The following is a 15,395-nucleotide window of genomic DNA, read 5'->3' as shown; positions in this document are numbered from 1 at the left end:
TGTTACAGTAAGAAGCAGCTTTAAGCCTCCTTTGGCCTCATGTGCCAACTAGCTACAAGTCAGTCTATTTCTCCTTCCAGTGCCATTAGAGATGACACTATTCTACTGGTTATAGCCTGAGAGACTTTGTAGAAGGCACTTTGCCAGTTCTGTCCCATGGAAAAGGTCCACCAGCTGGCATCAATCTTTCTGCAGCTGGCTGTTATGCTGATAAATCAATGGTTTTGACCATCGGATCCATCCAGCATAACCTCTCCTGCATTCACAGAGCAATTTGGGAAGTAGATAAAAAGTCTTCATAACATTCAAGTCAACATAGTCTAACAGTGATAGCTAACACAAAGCAAGGTAGTGTGGCTCTTGCTGTTCCACATGCTCTCCCTAAATGCCCTGTAATTACTTGCAGCATAAGAATATCTTTTCCTCTTGGTTCTCATGTTACTATCATCATTATTTACAGTATGACAGTATGACTGTGCCCCCATAGGGCACAGATACCTGTCACAGATATCTAGTAGTGTTAGTCTATTGCAGTAGTGCCCAGAGACCAGAAACCTGCTGTGGCAGGCTCCGGTCACCCAGACAGAAGCAATATTTGCCCTGAAGAGCTCACCACTGCAATAGAAGATAGCTAAAAGGTTAAGAGAGAAGTGGGCACAGCCCCCAAAAGAAGTAAGACAATAGCTGCTGCCTGCAAAGTCATGCTCAGATTTCCTTTGCAATATTGAGAGGCCTGAAGATTTTTCTCTAGTCTTCATTGTGAAAAAGCATTATGCAGAAGATTTTAAGGCCAACATTAAATGGCTTCACAGGAGCTCTGGAGAGCTCTTCTCAGTCATGGGATGGACTACTGAACACTCCAAAATACTGCACTATTAAGACTAGTATTACAGAGTCTAAGAGGTTTTAAATAATAATTGATGCAAGGGGCAATGCCATTATACCAAATGATCTAACCTTTTCATAGCCAGGGATTCAGGAATACAAAGTCTTGATATCAAGACTTTTATAAATTGTTCCATAAATAAGTGCCTCATAAGATCAGAGTCAATCTTTTCTGATCGTATATTCCATTTTGCCATAATGCAATGGTCAGATTCTCTGTTGTGGTCCTTTGCATGCCTCAATGCAATAGAGGAGCCATGAATTTCTTCCAGACAATTTCCCTAGCATAAAGAATTCCATAATAGACTAAAGAGGGCTGGTGGAAGTATTACAGGAGTTAACTTAGCCCCATCCCAGCTGGTATATTCTAGAAATCAGAAAGGATTGTGCTGGAACAGACCCCCTTTTCATCTACCCTGTATTGGAACCAGATCAGGAGTAAATGAAAGCAGCTCCGTAAATGCTACGGAGTCATAGCAGGCCAGCTCCCAGAACGTGAAAGCCTGAAGGTTCCTCGTACCTTGCCACATCTTCTCCATGCTGAGCAGAAACAGACCATTAGCCAAGCATACTTTCAGAGAGCAGGTCAAACTTTCAGCTGAATTCAGTCTGGATTCAACTGACAGAAAGGGAGTAAGAATGACATGGGCCAGTTTTTTGGCCGATGTTCACCTCTTCAGACTTAGCTGACTGAGAACAATGTCCAAGGCACTATTATGTAGATGACAGCACAGCATTTTCCAGCTGTAACTACCTCTGGCAAAGGCATGGTGAAGAATCAGCAGACAAGGATTTAATGTGATATTTAGGACAGATTTATGTCTTTTTGCACTGTTAGAATGACGCAAAGTTGAGGGCCAGGATCTTTATCACTGAAAGCATTTTAATCTTGTTTTCTGCTCACAAAATCTGCTCCAAAGTTGTACACTTACCAGTGTCTCTCTTGCCACAGATTAAAGCATCACAGTTAAAAGACACCTAATCATCCCATGAGCTGAAAGCCCAAAGTCTCATTTTTGCTTTTTTTTGAAGGAAGTTGCTGGTCAGATCAATGACTTATTACTGTGTGAAACATAAAAGCAAAGCTCTACCATTTATGATCATAATCTGTCTTGGGGCATGTGGCGGACAGATGAATGAATTTTTTGCCTTAAACATTTCTTGGTGCATGGGGTGCAGGCAGGCCATAACCCCAAACAAGCCATCTGTCCCTGGCGGAAACAGAACTGGGCTGCTGCGACCCCGAGATGGTCTCCCTGAGACCACCAGGGACACACCGAGCCTGCACTGAACGAGACCACAGTCGGGCAGAGACTTTGGGATCTGGACTGTAAATTATTGTCCGTTTTTAGCACAACTTCTATAAAACTTGCTTGGCATGAGTGGCTAAATTTGCTGAAGCCTTAGGCCACACTCCCTAGTTCAGTGTGAAAAGGGCCCCAGAGCTGGTGCAGGCGGGAACGATAAGGGAGTTACCAGCAATTTGCATCTGAAACAGTGCTAATTGCTGGAGTTACCACCTCTTTGTCAAGACCTTGAGAGATGATGGCAGGACCCGAGGAATGAAGACACACCTGTCGGCAGAAACTGCAACACAAGAACAGCCTGCCTAGGAACAACGATGAGATCCAATAAGGAGCAGGAGACCCCAGACCCAAATATTACTATTGGTCTGAACTACCACGCGGGGGTGGGAAACTTAATTTGAAAAAGCTATAATTGCCCAGGGATCTCTTTGTTCGGCGTCCCTCTTCGGAGGTACCCAACTGGAGATGTGCGAAGAGGACCCACCTACCACCAGACGGGAGCCCCCCCCCCCCACCGCTGAGACTCCCAAAGGAAGAGGACCAACGGGACGCCGCTGGATCCACGGGTGGTGATATCTTCTCTCTCTCTCTCTCTCTCTCTCTCTCTCTCTCTCTCTCTCTCTCTCTCTCTCTCTCTTCCCCCCCCCCCCCCTTTCCCTCTCCTTTGTTGAATCTGTTTGAAACGTGTGGCACGGGACTTGTCTAGCTAGTTGGTTATCCTATTTGACCACATGCCTTATCTTTGTGTTAATAAATCTTAAAACTGGTTGGCTGGTGTCGTTTCACCTTAATTCAGTCCAAGGGCATCACGAACTTGGTCGTTGGTCCCAAGGGGAGAGAGGTCGTCCTGAATGACTCCTTTCGGACCGCGACAGGGCATATTTCATATTTCAGGTGTATTAGTCCCAAAATACTGGCCACCTTCCAACCTCAGTAATTAGTTCTCTGTCTTCACAACTTCCTTCTTAAATTCTACAAATTCATCAGTTGCGCTTTGAGTGAGTTTTTTCCTTCACTTTTTGTTCTAAAGCTGCTGCATTGTTCTACACTGTGGAGGCTAAGTAGACCTTGTCAGAAATTTCTAACAGAATTGTTTTCCTGGAAAAATGTCTTCCATCCCCTTTTTGGAGCTGCTCTTCCCAATTAAGTATGTGCTGTGCAAGGGAGAGTAGAGGGGATGCTAACTCTCTGTCCTGAAGATCAAGGCACTCTTCCAGGATGAAAGAGTTCCAGGTTCAAGTTCAATTAATATTTAATTATCAGACAAATTGAAAGTGTTTCAGCAGAAGAGATCAAGACCCTCCTCATAAAAGCTGAGAGAGCAGTTGTGGTGCACTCATCTGGGAAATGAGGGACTAAGGTGAATTTGCTCATAACCCAGAAAAGAGAGGGACATATATCTTAGCAGAGCTTTTTAATCAATAACTAATCTCTTCTCATGCCCTTTTAGAAAAACAAAAAACAAATCAAACAAAAGTTAGAAAGGCCTTGATGTTGACCCACTAAAAGAATGAGAAAATTCCAAAATCTCAGCTACTTTCATGGGATGACATAAAAAGCATTTTACATCCCAATCATGCAGTGGGTTTCATACCAGAAGTAATAGTTTTTAGTGGGGCTGAACTCATAGCCCTTCCCCTTAGAATCAGAGAGTCACTTAGGCTGGAAGGGACCTTGGGAAGACATCTCATCCTTCCTCCCACTCAAAGTGCATCCAACTAAGATCAGAGGACTCTGGCCTTTTCCAGTCAAGTTTCAAATGTCTGCTAGGACGGAGTTTACACAGGTTCTCTGGGCAGCCTGTTGCAGTGCTTAACTACTATCATGGTGGAAAATGTCTTGCTAGCATCTAAGCTGAATTTCTCTTGCTATAACTTGTGCCCCTTCCCTTTCAGCCTATCATTGTGCACTGAAAAGAATCTGGTTCACAGTAGTTAGCTGTAGAGCAATAAAGATCTGTCCTTGGCCTTCCCTTCTTAAGACTGAACGAACCCAGCTCATAGCATCTAAGCTGAATTTCTCTTGCTATAACTTGTGCCCCTTCCCTTTCAGCCTATCATTGTGCACTGAAAAGAATCTGGTTCACAGTAGTTAGCTGTAGAGCAATAAAGATCTGTCCTTGGCCTTCCCTTCTTAAGACTGAACGAACCCAGCTCAGTTTCTCTTCATACATCATGTGTTCCTGCCCCTTAACCGTCCTGATGACCCTCTGCTGGACTCACTCCAGTTTGTCAATTAATTTCTTGAGTTGGGGATCCCCAGTGGGGACACATTACTCCAGCTGTAGTTTCACAAGTGTGGAATAAAGAAGAATTACTTCTGTCATCCTGCTGGCTGTACTCTTGCTAATACTGCCCAGCACACAGCTGGCCTTCTTTGCCATAAGGGCACATTGCTGATGCATATCCAGCTTGTGGTCCACCAACACATCCAAGTCCCTTTCCAGAAAGCTGCTTTCTAGACAGTAGGCTAGACTGTACACATGGGGTTATTCCATTCCACATACAGGACTTAGCATTTGCCATTGTTGAATGTCATGAAGTTTCTGTCAGTCCATTTCTCCCAGCTGTCAGTGTACCTCTGAATAGCAGCCCTGCTCTCCAGCATATCAGCTACTTCTTCCCAATTTGGTATCATCCACAAACTTGCTGGGAGGGCTCTCCATCCCATTGCTCAGGTTGTTGATAAAAGCATTAAACAGTATTGATCCCAGAGGGGCACCACTAGTAAGCCACCACCATAGTTGGACTCCGTTCTGCTGACCACAACCCTCTTGAGTAAGGCAGTCTAGCCAATTGTCCATCCACTTTATTGCCACTTATTCAGTCCATATCTCACCTTCTTACAGAGGCATAGTGAAGATTTGAGGGTGTTTATAAGATGCTTTGATAGCTGTCAGCCTTGTGCAAAAAAAGCCACAATAAACTTGGAGAGAAATGTACTTGTAACATTTCCATCTTCTGATGCCTGACTTTGCAAATTAACTGAGTTATTTTTTATACAATTTTATTTATGTTTATACCAACAAGTGGGAAGTGTTTATTCAGGGTTCAAAGCCTTTTAAATAGTTTCTCAGTAGATGCTTTGAAATTCCATGGTTAATAGGTGCTGCAGGAATAACTAATTGTTGGTGTGTGTTCATAATGAAACTCAAAAACTGCAACTACAGTGACCAATACTCTTAACATACTAATTTGCCACACATCCCCTGCCTGATGTAGTGAGTTATGTGGTTATTCAGGTTTCTTTCCATTTGCCTATGTAGTTCTATGCCTGTTCTTACTCTCTGCACTACCTGTGGTTCATGAAGACAGCCCAGCTGCAGCAATCACTACTCCCTGCTCTTCCAATTGCACTAGCAATGGCAGAAGCAGCAAGTCTGACTTCAGGACCATCCTAATCTTTCCCTATGTCCCTTCTCTTCTCATGCCAGGGCAGGCCATCCTTGGGACAGCAAAAATCAGTTTCATTAACACTGCTGAGAAACTCTGAACTCAGTTTGAACAGATGATCAACTTGCTACAGAACTATGCTTCATTCCTAACTAACACAAGGTCCTTCTTATGCACTGAATGTGTCAACAGGGCAATGGAAAAATTGCACTTGAAAAGGGAAAGCTTTCTACAAAGAAACTGAAGAAAACTTTTTGAGAAGGTTCAGGGGAGCTCTACTGTGCCGAAAAGGCAAACTGGACCTTTGGCGACACTGTTAGTTACTGTTTTCTGAGGTTTTTGCACTACAGGACTAGCTATGGGTGTTTGGGGCAAGTTTGGGTAGTGGAAAGCCCTGTATGTCAGTACAAACATGTATAAAGAAACTCCCTTGCAAAATGAGTCAAACACAATGAAGTCAATGCACCTTGACCACTATCCCTGCCCACTGGGATCAAGTCTTACAGTCAGAAGAACCATCCCAGAATCCTAGGTTCATAGCGGGTGCTGTTTCTCAGATGTTCACACACATTGAAATTTCTATTCTGTTTCTGCAATGGGAAGACTCAGTGACAGCTTTCCAACAGCTTTTCAAAATTAGAGAACTATTCAAGGTCTTAGAAGGCAGGAATAGACAATAACAAACAAGTTCACAAAAGAACTATTTTGAGCAAAAGATGTCTCTATCTTCCCGCGTAACAACTGCTGGAGCTACTCAGTAGTATTCTAAGTTGCTCTGGATACCTGGATGAGGAAGGCTGTTACATTAAAATAAGTTATAGATTGATCAAAAATAACAAAAAAAAAGTCTAGAGAGGCTGACACTTTTGTTGTTGTTGTTGTTGTTGAAAAGCTCAGCTGGAAAGCACAGACACATGGCAACAGTAAGAGAACAAACCTTGCTGGAAAGATCTTAGCACAGTGTTTAATGCATTACTGGAAAACACTCAATGACTATAAAACCCATACAGAATAAAAGCTTTTTAAAATTTGGTGTTGCTGTAAGTTCAAATGGGTGTATCTTAGGGTGGAAAATAGTTTCTTGCTTTTGTCATTGGCTTTGCAACATTCTTGAGTCTCTTTGCTCCAATGTAAGTCATGACTTACTGTGTTTTCCCTCTGTGAAGATCACCATCACAGCAAGCTGTGTACTCAAAGGCTGGACGGTTTGGACAACAGTATTATTTAATGCTAATGCAAACACTTTTGTAAGTGACACTTTAAAAACAAATTAAAAATGAATTATATGCTTCACAAGAAATTTCAAAGTTGATTGTAAATTAATGCCATAGGCAGGAAACAGATGGAAATAACTTTTGGGGTAGAAATGACAAGTGTCCAACAAAGAAATACTGCTGTACATGTGTGTTTGTAAGAGAATGAGGAATACTGAAGTATGCTCAAATGGTGTGTGTTTTTCTTTGTTTAGCACAAAAAGCTGCTTTCTACAGAAAGCACCTTGTTGACTCCTGCAGACTTGTTCCAACTGCCGTAAAGTCAGTCAGCATCTCCCCAGAAACAATTTACTTCCTGGGTACGCTTATGGAAGATAGAAAACACCCATTATTATTACCAAGCCTTGCCATCAGCAATCTTAGCTCCCGGGCAGTGTGATGATTAATACTTGCGGAATGTCTGAATAAGGTTTGCATGTGATGGAGGAACAGGATGCTTGTGCCATGCCTAACACAAAATGGCCCTGTTCTTATTTGGGGAACACTAAGTTATGTATGCTAAAGAACATTGATATTCTTTGTAAAATGGTGAATCAGAAATGTTATAAAGATAGAAAGAGGTCATCTCATGGAAACAACTAGAAGGAGAACATAAAGAAGCATGAAGTTAATGCTTAGGATGAGGTACTGCTTTCAGTTACACAGGTATTTAAATCTGGAGCAAGTCTACTACTATGAGAGCAATTTACTGGCCCTTGATTTTCTACACTGTATTTTCTTTTTTTCTTTTTCCTTTTGTTTTCTTTTTCTTTTTTCTGCATCCTCTCCCAGCATACACCAGCCAGGCTTGTGGTTTAGTCCAGGTTACTGGTTTAGTCCATTCCATTCACATCCACGTTTACATCCTTCTGTACTGACCCTGTATTTTTCCTCAAACACAATACAATTATGTACATAAATACTGCTTGTAACAGTCATAAAGTCTTGTTTATGCACACCCTACTGTCCATCTCAGTGTTGCAAAGTTCCATTCATGCTGTTACATCTTGGTTTCCACAGTAACTATATTGCTCCAGAAGGGGGAAAACCAGAAGTTCTTACAAGGAGGAAAAAAAAAAGTCAAGTCTCAAACAAGTGCCACAAAGAATAGGGTACTGTTAGGTTTTCAAACACCACTCATGACTAATTGGCTGGATCCAATGCCCCTCAAGTCAACAAGAGTCTTTCTCATAAATAAGCAATGATCAGGTCACTTCTGTGGTTATGTTCACTAAATAGCATCCTTGCTTTCAGACCTGAGGAGAAACAACAACTGAAAGTTTTCAGATGAGCCAGATGCCATTGCTGGAGCTGACAGGGCCTTACCGAGACCAGCAGAACCCAGTTCTGCTGCTCAGGAGATGGGATTACAACAGGGCTGCTGGAACCTTTACTGATTCTTTACTGTTTACTGTATTTTGCAAGCCAAAAGCTCAGAGAGAATGCCTTTGACCTGGAACATCTATGCTGCATAGCTCTAGAAGCATATTGCATGCATCCACTGATAGAGAAGAATTTGAGATAAGTGCATAAAAATTGCATTGCCATTTGCTAGAGTATGTGCCATTTCCTCTCAAGAATCCTGCACTTACAAGATCTCTGGCAGACTTTTGTGATGATAATCTCATGCACATCAATTCTCTCAGCATTTCTGAACTAAGCTGCTTTTGACTTAAGAGAGTCTATGCTGGACTTGGTCCTTCATAATTAGCATGGGACAAAAATGATACCTGACATGTAATTTAAGAAAACAGCATAGAATTTATGACTTTCTTTTTTAATAGCCATGAAGTAATCATTGCAGGATAACATCTCTTTCTCACAAAAAGGCCTTCAGTGTAATATAAATGGCCAATAATCACAGAAAGTAGAGACAAAGCCACTGAAAACTCATGATGGCAGGATGGCATTACAATGGGGTGAGGAAATTACAGAACTGAATTCTCATTTTATTTTAAAAAGAGCTTGACTTCATTATTTCCGGTAAGATAACATTTTTTCTTGCCTGAATCGCATGGCTTTTTACTTGGTGCAAGTCACTCTTAACACAAAAAGATATATCTAGTTCACTTAGATTTTTTGGTTTCTACTCTGCTGAGGCAGCTAACCAACTCAATCCCTTCCCTATGGAGGGCTGGCTTTACCTTTATTCGCTTTCCAATAGTCTAAATAGCTCTTTTTTTCCCTGCTTTTGGGACTTGCTTCATCTTCAAACTATCTCATTACAATTCCATGTTACTTTTTTCTTACAATAACAAAGAAAAATGTGTTCAGAGTTTAAAGCTAAAGCTGTTGCAACCAGTGTCTAAGCATTTTAATCGATTTTTAATTTAGCTACCTTCACCATTTAACTGAATAGGGAGTAAGCAAGTTCCATACATTAAGAATTATCTTGCATCTCTTACTTACACAAGCCATTTTCACTAACACAACCAGTGCTGTTAAATTCCAGCACATTAGTACCTGCATTTGTAAGAACTGAGAGAACAGGCTAGTGCATCTGTGATAGCAATTTTTCTTAAAATTGTTTAGGAAAGGATCAAGATCAGTTGGCTGTAAAGCCATCCCTTCCAAAAGTTAATTTGATGTTGCAGAGCTGAACAGACCAAAACTGAAAGAGCTTTTGGAATGCCTCAGTCTGCTAATGAATATAGTTCAACCAAGGCATCATCTCTATCTTCTAGACTTGCAAAAGCAGGCAAGCATCTGCTCTTAGAGCCAGTTTATTTTAAAAAAACAACAAACAAACAAAACTCAGCTTTGGCAGAATAAAAGGGTATCTTCAACATGGACTGTGCAACACTGATAAGGAGACACACTGACCATAACCCATCTGAGCTGATGATCTGTAACTGCAAAGAAATTTGCTGGTTTATAAATTGTAACAAACCTTGAAGAGTTTTGGCAATAGAAGACAGTAAATCCTGTCTTTAGATGGGGATCCTACACTCTTCATAGGGTTTTAAAGATAATCATTGTATGCCAGCGACAGCATCTGAGCAGCGTAACTCAGCTTACCCACCTCTTCCTTCCCATTCCCAGAGTAACTGTCATTAAAGATTCCCAACCTTTTGTATTTCTAGCAAAAATTATAACTAGCTATTTACATTCAAGGAACTGCTAAGACAAAATCCACTGAATGAGTTGCTTGTTCTAAGTTAACTGCCCAGCTAAAGCACAGAAATATCTCAGATGAACTGATGAGCAGCTCATATCCAGAAATACTCTCCTGGCCTGTGAATTGTTGGACAGTTGCCTGCAATTCATATAGCTGGAAAGAGATGATACTGTTTATTAGACAGTTTTGCCAGTCTCTACTGGATATCTATATGTACAATAGGCCCAGGACAATGCAAACAGGCAATTCCACAGCTGAAAGCTGCAGTAAAAGCACTGCTTCAGTGGAGTTACTCTGGATTTACAGTGAGAAAAGAAGTTGAGATCTGGGCAACTAATAAGGGGTCATTAAGTCTTCTTCTCACCCCTTCCCCTCTCTTCCCCCCCCCCCCCCCCCCAAGAGAGTCAGTGAAGCTAATAAAAATGGTACTGGACCAAAAGATACAGTGAAGTGGCTGTTGCACACAGTTAACACTGCGCAAACTGTTCTCACAAAGAATAGGGAGTTTCCACCTAGAAAATTCCCTCATACGAACTCCATGCTTATCCTCATGAAAGATGAGTGAGTAGCCAAGAGAATGCAAAGGACGACTGCTCTAAAGGATGATGAATCCCTTCATTTGATTGCACAGAGAGAATTTTTCTAGAATCAGAATTATCATTACATTTAACAGTCTATAAAAGTGGTATCACTTGGTGGTCAACGTGGCCAATATAAGCTATCAACACCCAATGAAAGATGTTCAGTTTGTTCACACTTTACCTTTCCCCAGATGACTGCAATAAAGTCAGTGGTAGACGGCTTTTTACAAAGCACAACACAAAAGAAAACAAAACCAATGAAAGTTACACAGGAGCTCCGAGCTTGACAAACTCGAACCTCTTGTACTTTGAAGAACATACTTGAACCTGGCTGTTTCCATGCTGGAGTTCTGTCACTGATGTTAGCTCTATTGCACCAGGAACCCCACCAAAATCAAGGCATCATCTCTGGGCAGTTTTTCAGAGTGTTGCAGTCTGAACACTGGCATTTTGTTCCCACATTTCAACACTGTGCACAGCAGTGAGAAATTTTCTGGACAAAATGAAGCCTCAAAGTACCAACTGCCATCAGGACCTCACTTTACTCCCCCCGCTCCCGCCTCAGCCCCCTCCCATCTCTCTCTCTCTCTCAGTTGTTTCTTGCTTGCTTTTACTCCCCTCCTCCTCCCTGAAGTTTCTTGACCTCTCCCTTCCAGATGCAAGGAGGCATGTCAGGCCACCAGCCCCTGCCTGCTGTGACAACACACTACCTGCCTCCTCCATGGCTGTGGGGGGTGAGTGCCTTGCCTGGTAGTCCAGGGAGTAGAATGAGTAAGACATGGACATGCTAGGGGAAAGGAAGCATTCCCCTTTTTAAAACTAATCTTCACCCTGCAGAGGTTTTTCTAACTGTGGAATTAGAGCAGTCTGAGCAAAGCAGCTCCACAGCTAGTCCAGGACATGGCTGGAGAGCATTCCCCTAGCTTCCTGCACATACATATGCAATGTCTGGCCTGACTTCTGGGACTGGGTGCTGGATTTAGGACCTGGCCATCAAGTGCTGTTGTTAAGTGTGCCAAGAATGGAGAAATGTCACAGGAGACTTTCCAAAGCTCTGATTCCATAGCTCATACATCCTGCTGCTGCCAAACTCGTTTCCAGACTGAAAGCTGATTCCCTGCTCGATGTGGAAATGTGAGAACCTCTGCCTCCACCAGAAAGAAGAGAGGGAAGTGCCTTGATCACAATCCTTCCTACTCTGCCTACACTGAGCCCAAGTTGGACACCTGGCTCAGCTTCTATACTTTAGCCTTCTTCCTTTTTCATTATGTCTCACTGAAAACAGGTAGGTCCTCCGTACTTGGCCAAGATTCTGGATCTGAATCATCTCTGGACACCAACTGCTCTTGCCCACAGCCACTGAAATCAGTGGGACTTCACACACTCATGCAGGAGTCTCAGCTGGTGAGTGATGATGCAAGATGAGAGCTTTTGTCTGAAATTCATATATACTTGTGTGCTAAGGAAATAACAGGAAACAATGAGGTTAATAGATGATATATCAAGGAATAGATACTCCTCTGTCATTAGATTATGCTTATCCAATATATTGGATAAAATTATATTAATTAGTTTGAATAAATGAGAGTAAAAAGCCTACAAGCTATCAGCATCTGTATTTAGTCTTTCATGCACATTCATGACATCACTCAGAGGCTGATAAGTTTTACTGATTTTACTGGCAGTGAAGCAGAGGTTAAATAAGTATTCTAAGGCCACACAGCAAGTAAGTGCTTGGATTTGCAACTCCCAAATCTGCCTTCTGCTCAATCCAAGCAGGCCATGCTGACTCACTGTGGAATGCATAATTCCAGTGAACTCTTAAGGGACAAGAGGAATCAAAAGGAACAGTAGATACAGATAGAGTAAGCATTAACTCTGAAAAATAAATGTTTTCTGCCCTTCAAAAAAGTTGAGCCACCATCTTTTTAAGTTTCTACACCTTGCCAGTGTGTTAGCCAGAAACAGGAGACTAGAATAAAACAAGCGAGACTGTTCTGACCATGTTTCTAATACGACTGAAAGTCAGACACAACAGCTTTATGTCATGAGACTTCCAGTACAAAGAAAATCTAATACATGCCTTAAGATTTCAAATGACATTTATGGAGATTTATCCCAATGTAGCTTTAAGGTTCAGAAGAGCCAGAACTGTTCTCTCTCACGCAGATCTTGACATCCATAAGACTAAGAAATCAGCAGTGATACTGTTGCTCCACCTCTGGAACACTTTGTGCTACTGCTGTATGTTTTATAAGGCTGCTCCTCAACGTTGGGCTTATTTGTATCTACTGGAACATAAAAAAAAGAACTTGTTTCAGGCAAATTAAGAATGTAAATATTAACTTTCTCCTCCTAAGGACGAAATATTTTACAGAAACTAAGAAAATTAAATGGAAAGACAACTCTCCCCACAATTCCAAAGACCCTTTAGGTCAGAAATTAAACAACTGAAGGTAAAAGAAAGTGCTGATTGTGTGACAACAATACTATAACCAGACTGTCTGGAATCCCATTCTGTAGTGGGAATAAATGGTAATTCATTTCCTTTCATAGGAAAACAGAAGGAAAATGCCCAACCTGACATAGCTCTCAGAATACTCAAATGGACTTGCAGAGACCTTAATGGATAAAGAACATCAAACTGCAAACTGCCTGCTCTACATACCCTCTTCTGACTGCATCTAATTTACGCTTACATAACTGATGTCATGGGATACATCCAAACTTATTGCTGGCAGATTCAAATGTAAGTATTGGCAACAATCTTTTGTGCATTGAGAGACTGAGATTTAAGCATCCAAAAACAAAACAAAACAAAACAAAAACTCCCCCCCCAAAAAAAACAGCCAACAAAAAAAGTAGAGAATAAAGAACTAAATGGCCCTTCTTGAACTTGGCTTTGGTTAAACTCAAGCAGCTGAAAGAGCTTCTGATCCAATACCCTAATGTAAAAAACAGATGAGGAAATTACATATTCTGATACTTCTTTTAGAACCTGACATTCTAAAATACTCAGTGCATAGTCAGAACCAGAAACTACTTCTGCTATGCATTTTCGTTTCAGAAACAAACTTCTGATTCCCAGTATACGTAAACATCTTAAATGATGTTAGAAATAAAAATCACAATAAAAATCTTACCCATTTTAGTCAAGAGGAAAAACACACTAATTTATTTAAGTTTCTTGCTACAAAAGTGGGAATGTTTTGCTCATTTCAAGAGCTCCAGTAAAATAACATTTAGATACTTGTATCTTCAGAATGAAAGGAAGAGATTTTCTCTCAAAACTGTTCTTTTCTGCCAGGAGCATGTCAGAGTCTGCCTAGCTCTCCTCTCAAAAACCTCTGCAATTTCTAAAGAAGTTACTGATCTCGTTCTCCTCTTTTTGACCCATTACCTTCTGCATTCTTCCTTCATGTGCCAAAAAGTCACGTTGCACCTCAGACTCCTTCCTGACCTCCAAGGGAAAAAAATAAAATAAACAAACCAAAAAACCCACAGGGGAAGTTACTAACATAGAATACTTGCCATAAAGAAAACATGCTCCATTTTGTGCACCAATGGTTTTCACGTATGATCTGTGGCCCCAAACTGCTTGCTAGCTGGCCATGCAGGGATGACAGACTACGCAGTACTGACACTTCTGCTCCTCCCCACTGTTTCATCAGGTGTGCATCCATGGCTCAACCGTGAGGTGACAGGAACTGCTGCAAAAGATACTTAGATATGTTCCGAAACTACAGTAAAAGTAGAATTGGTTCTACCAGCTCCTTGACACTGGCTAGTAACCAGGAACCACGCTGGCCCCACTTCTAACATCTGTTTTTGCCTTTACACTGTCCAACCCAAAAGTCTAGCTCCAATGGTGTATGTCCACTCCAGAGGCCATTCCACCATCCTCTATATGCCCAGCGTAAGGCTATATGGAGCCATAACCAAAAGAAGGGTGGTAAGCCTGGGGCATGCTGTTCTTGTGATCTGTGCTGCTGCTGTAAACTAGAAACATTCACTGGCTACTACACCTTATTCCACAGAACAAAGAGACTGGCCTCTGTACATCCAGTACCACTGTCCAGAAAGTCTCAGAAGTGATACTAAAACCACCCACATCCACACACCTGAGCCAAGCTCAGTTTGTCCACAGTTCAATATTTGGACATGTCGAAAGCTGAAGCAGTCCGCACCTGACTTAGTTTGATTGAGTGAAGGCACCAAAAGAATTGGAGACAACACTAGAGAAAGGAAGTAGAACTGAAAACAAGGCTCATAAAAAGTTAGCTTCTTGTATCTTTATTATAGGAAAGTGTGAATTAAAAACAAGACTACTGCTATTGCTAGCAGTGAACTGGAAGTGGGAGCAGCTGATAACCCACTCTTTGAAATATGAAATTCTCCATTCCATGAAGAGCATTCAGCATAGAACAGACCGGACAAATGAAGCTACCCTGTAGAAAACCATGCTTCAAATAAGAGGGGGGGAAGAGTGTGCTGTAAGTAATAGACATGGCAAAATGGAAAGAAGTTATGGGGAAGAAATATGCTTTGAGAATTCTTGACACATAAAAAGTGGGGGTAATTCTCCAGCGTGGTAACAGTAGTCATGGAGTGGAGGGCAGGAGATGAAACAACAGTGAGGGGAGGTGTTAGGAAGAATGCAGTGAGAGTGAGAGTAAATTTCTGGTTAGGCTAATTGGCACAGCTCCCTGAATCAGGTCCATGGGGGTCATAGGCATGCTAGCGCCAGTGCAAGCGTGGGGAGGAAAGCACATTGGGACCAAAGGAGCAGGTGACTGGGCAGAGGGAGTCATGCCACCCTTGAATCATGTCTTTACTTCAGGTAAGACTTAAAAATTGAC

At 41.7% G+C, this 15,395-nt stretch overlaps 1 long non-coding RNA gene across 1 annotated transcript; it reads left to right on the top strand.

Moving 5' to 3' along the window:
- Window positions 1-2,702: 2,702 nt before the first annotated feature.
- Window positions 2,703-13,362, top strand: LOC135327618 (uncharacterized). The gene is made up of 3 exons (XR_010388019.1): window positions 2,703-2,758; window positions 11,822-11,940; window positions 13,093-13,362. It is a non-coding gene; the product is annotated as an uncharacterized LOC135327618 (long non-coding RNA).
- Window positions 13,363-15,395: the final 2,033 nt, after the last annotated feature.

Source organism: Dromaius novaehollandiae, chromosome 2 (genome assembly GCF_036370855.1).
Source record: "Dromaius novaehollandiae isolate bDroNov1 chromosome 2, bDroNov1.hap1, whole genome shotgun sequence".
NCBI classification, from domain to species: Eukaryota; Metazoa; Chordata; class Aves; order Casuariiformes; family Dromaiidae; genus Dromaius; species Dromaius novaehollandiae.
Note: the sequence above shows the minus strand (reverse complement) of the source record. Positions and strands in the feature narration are given on the sequence as shown.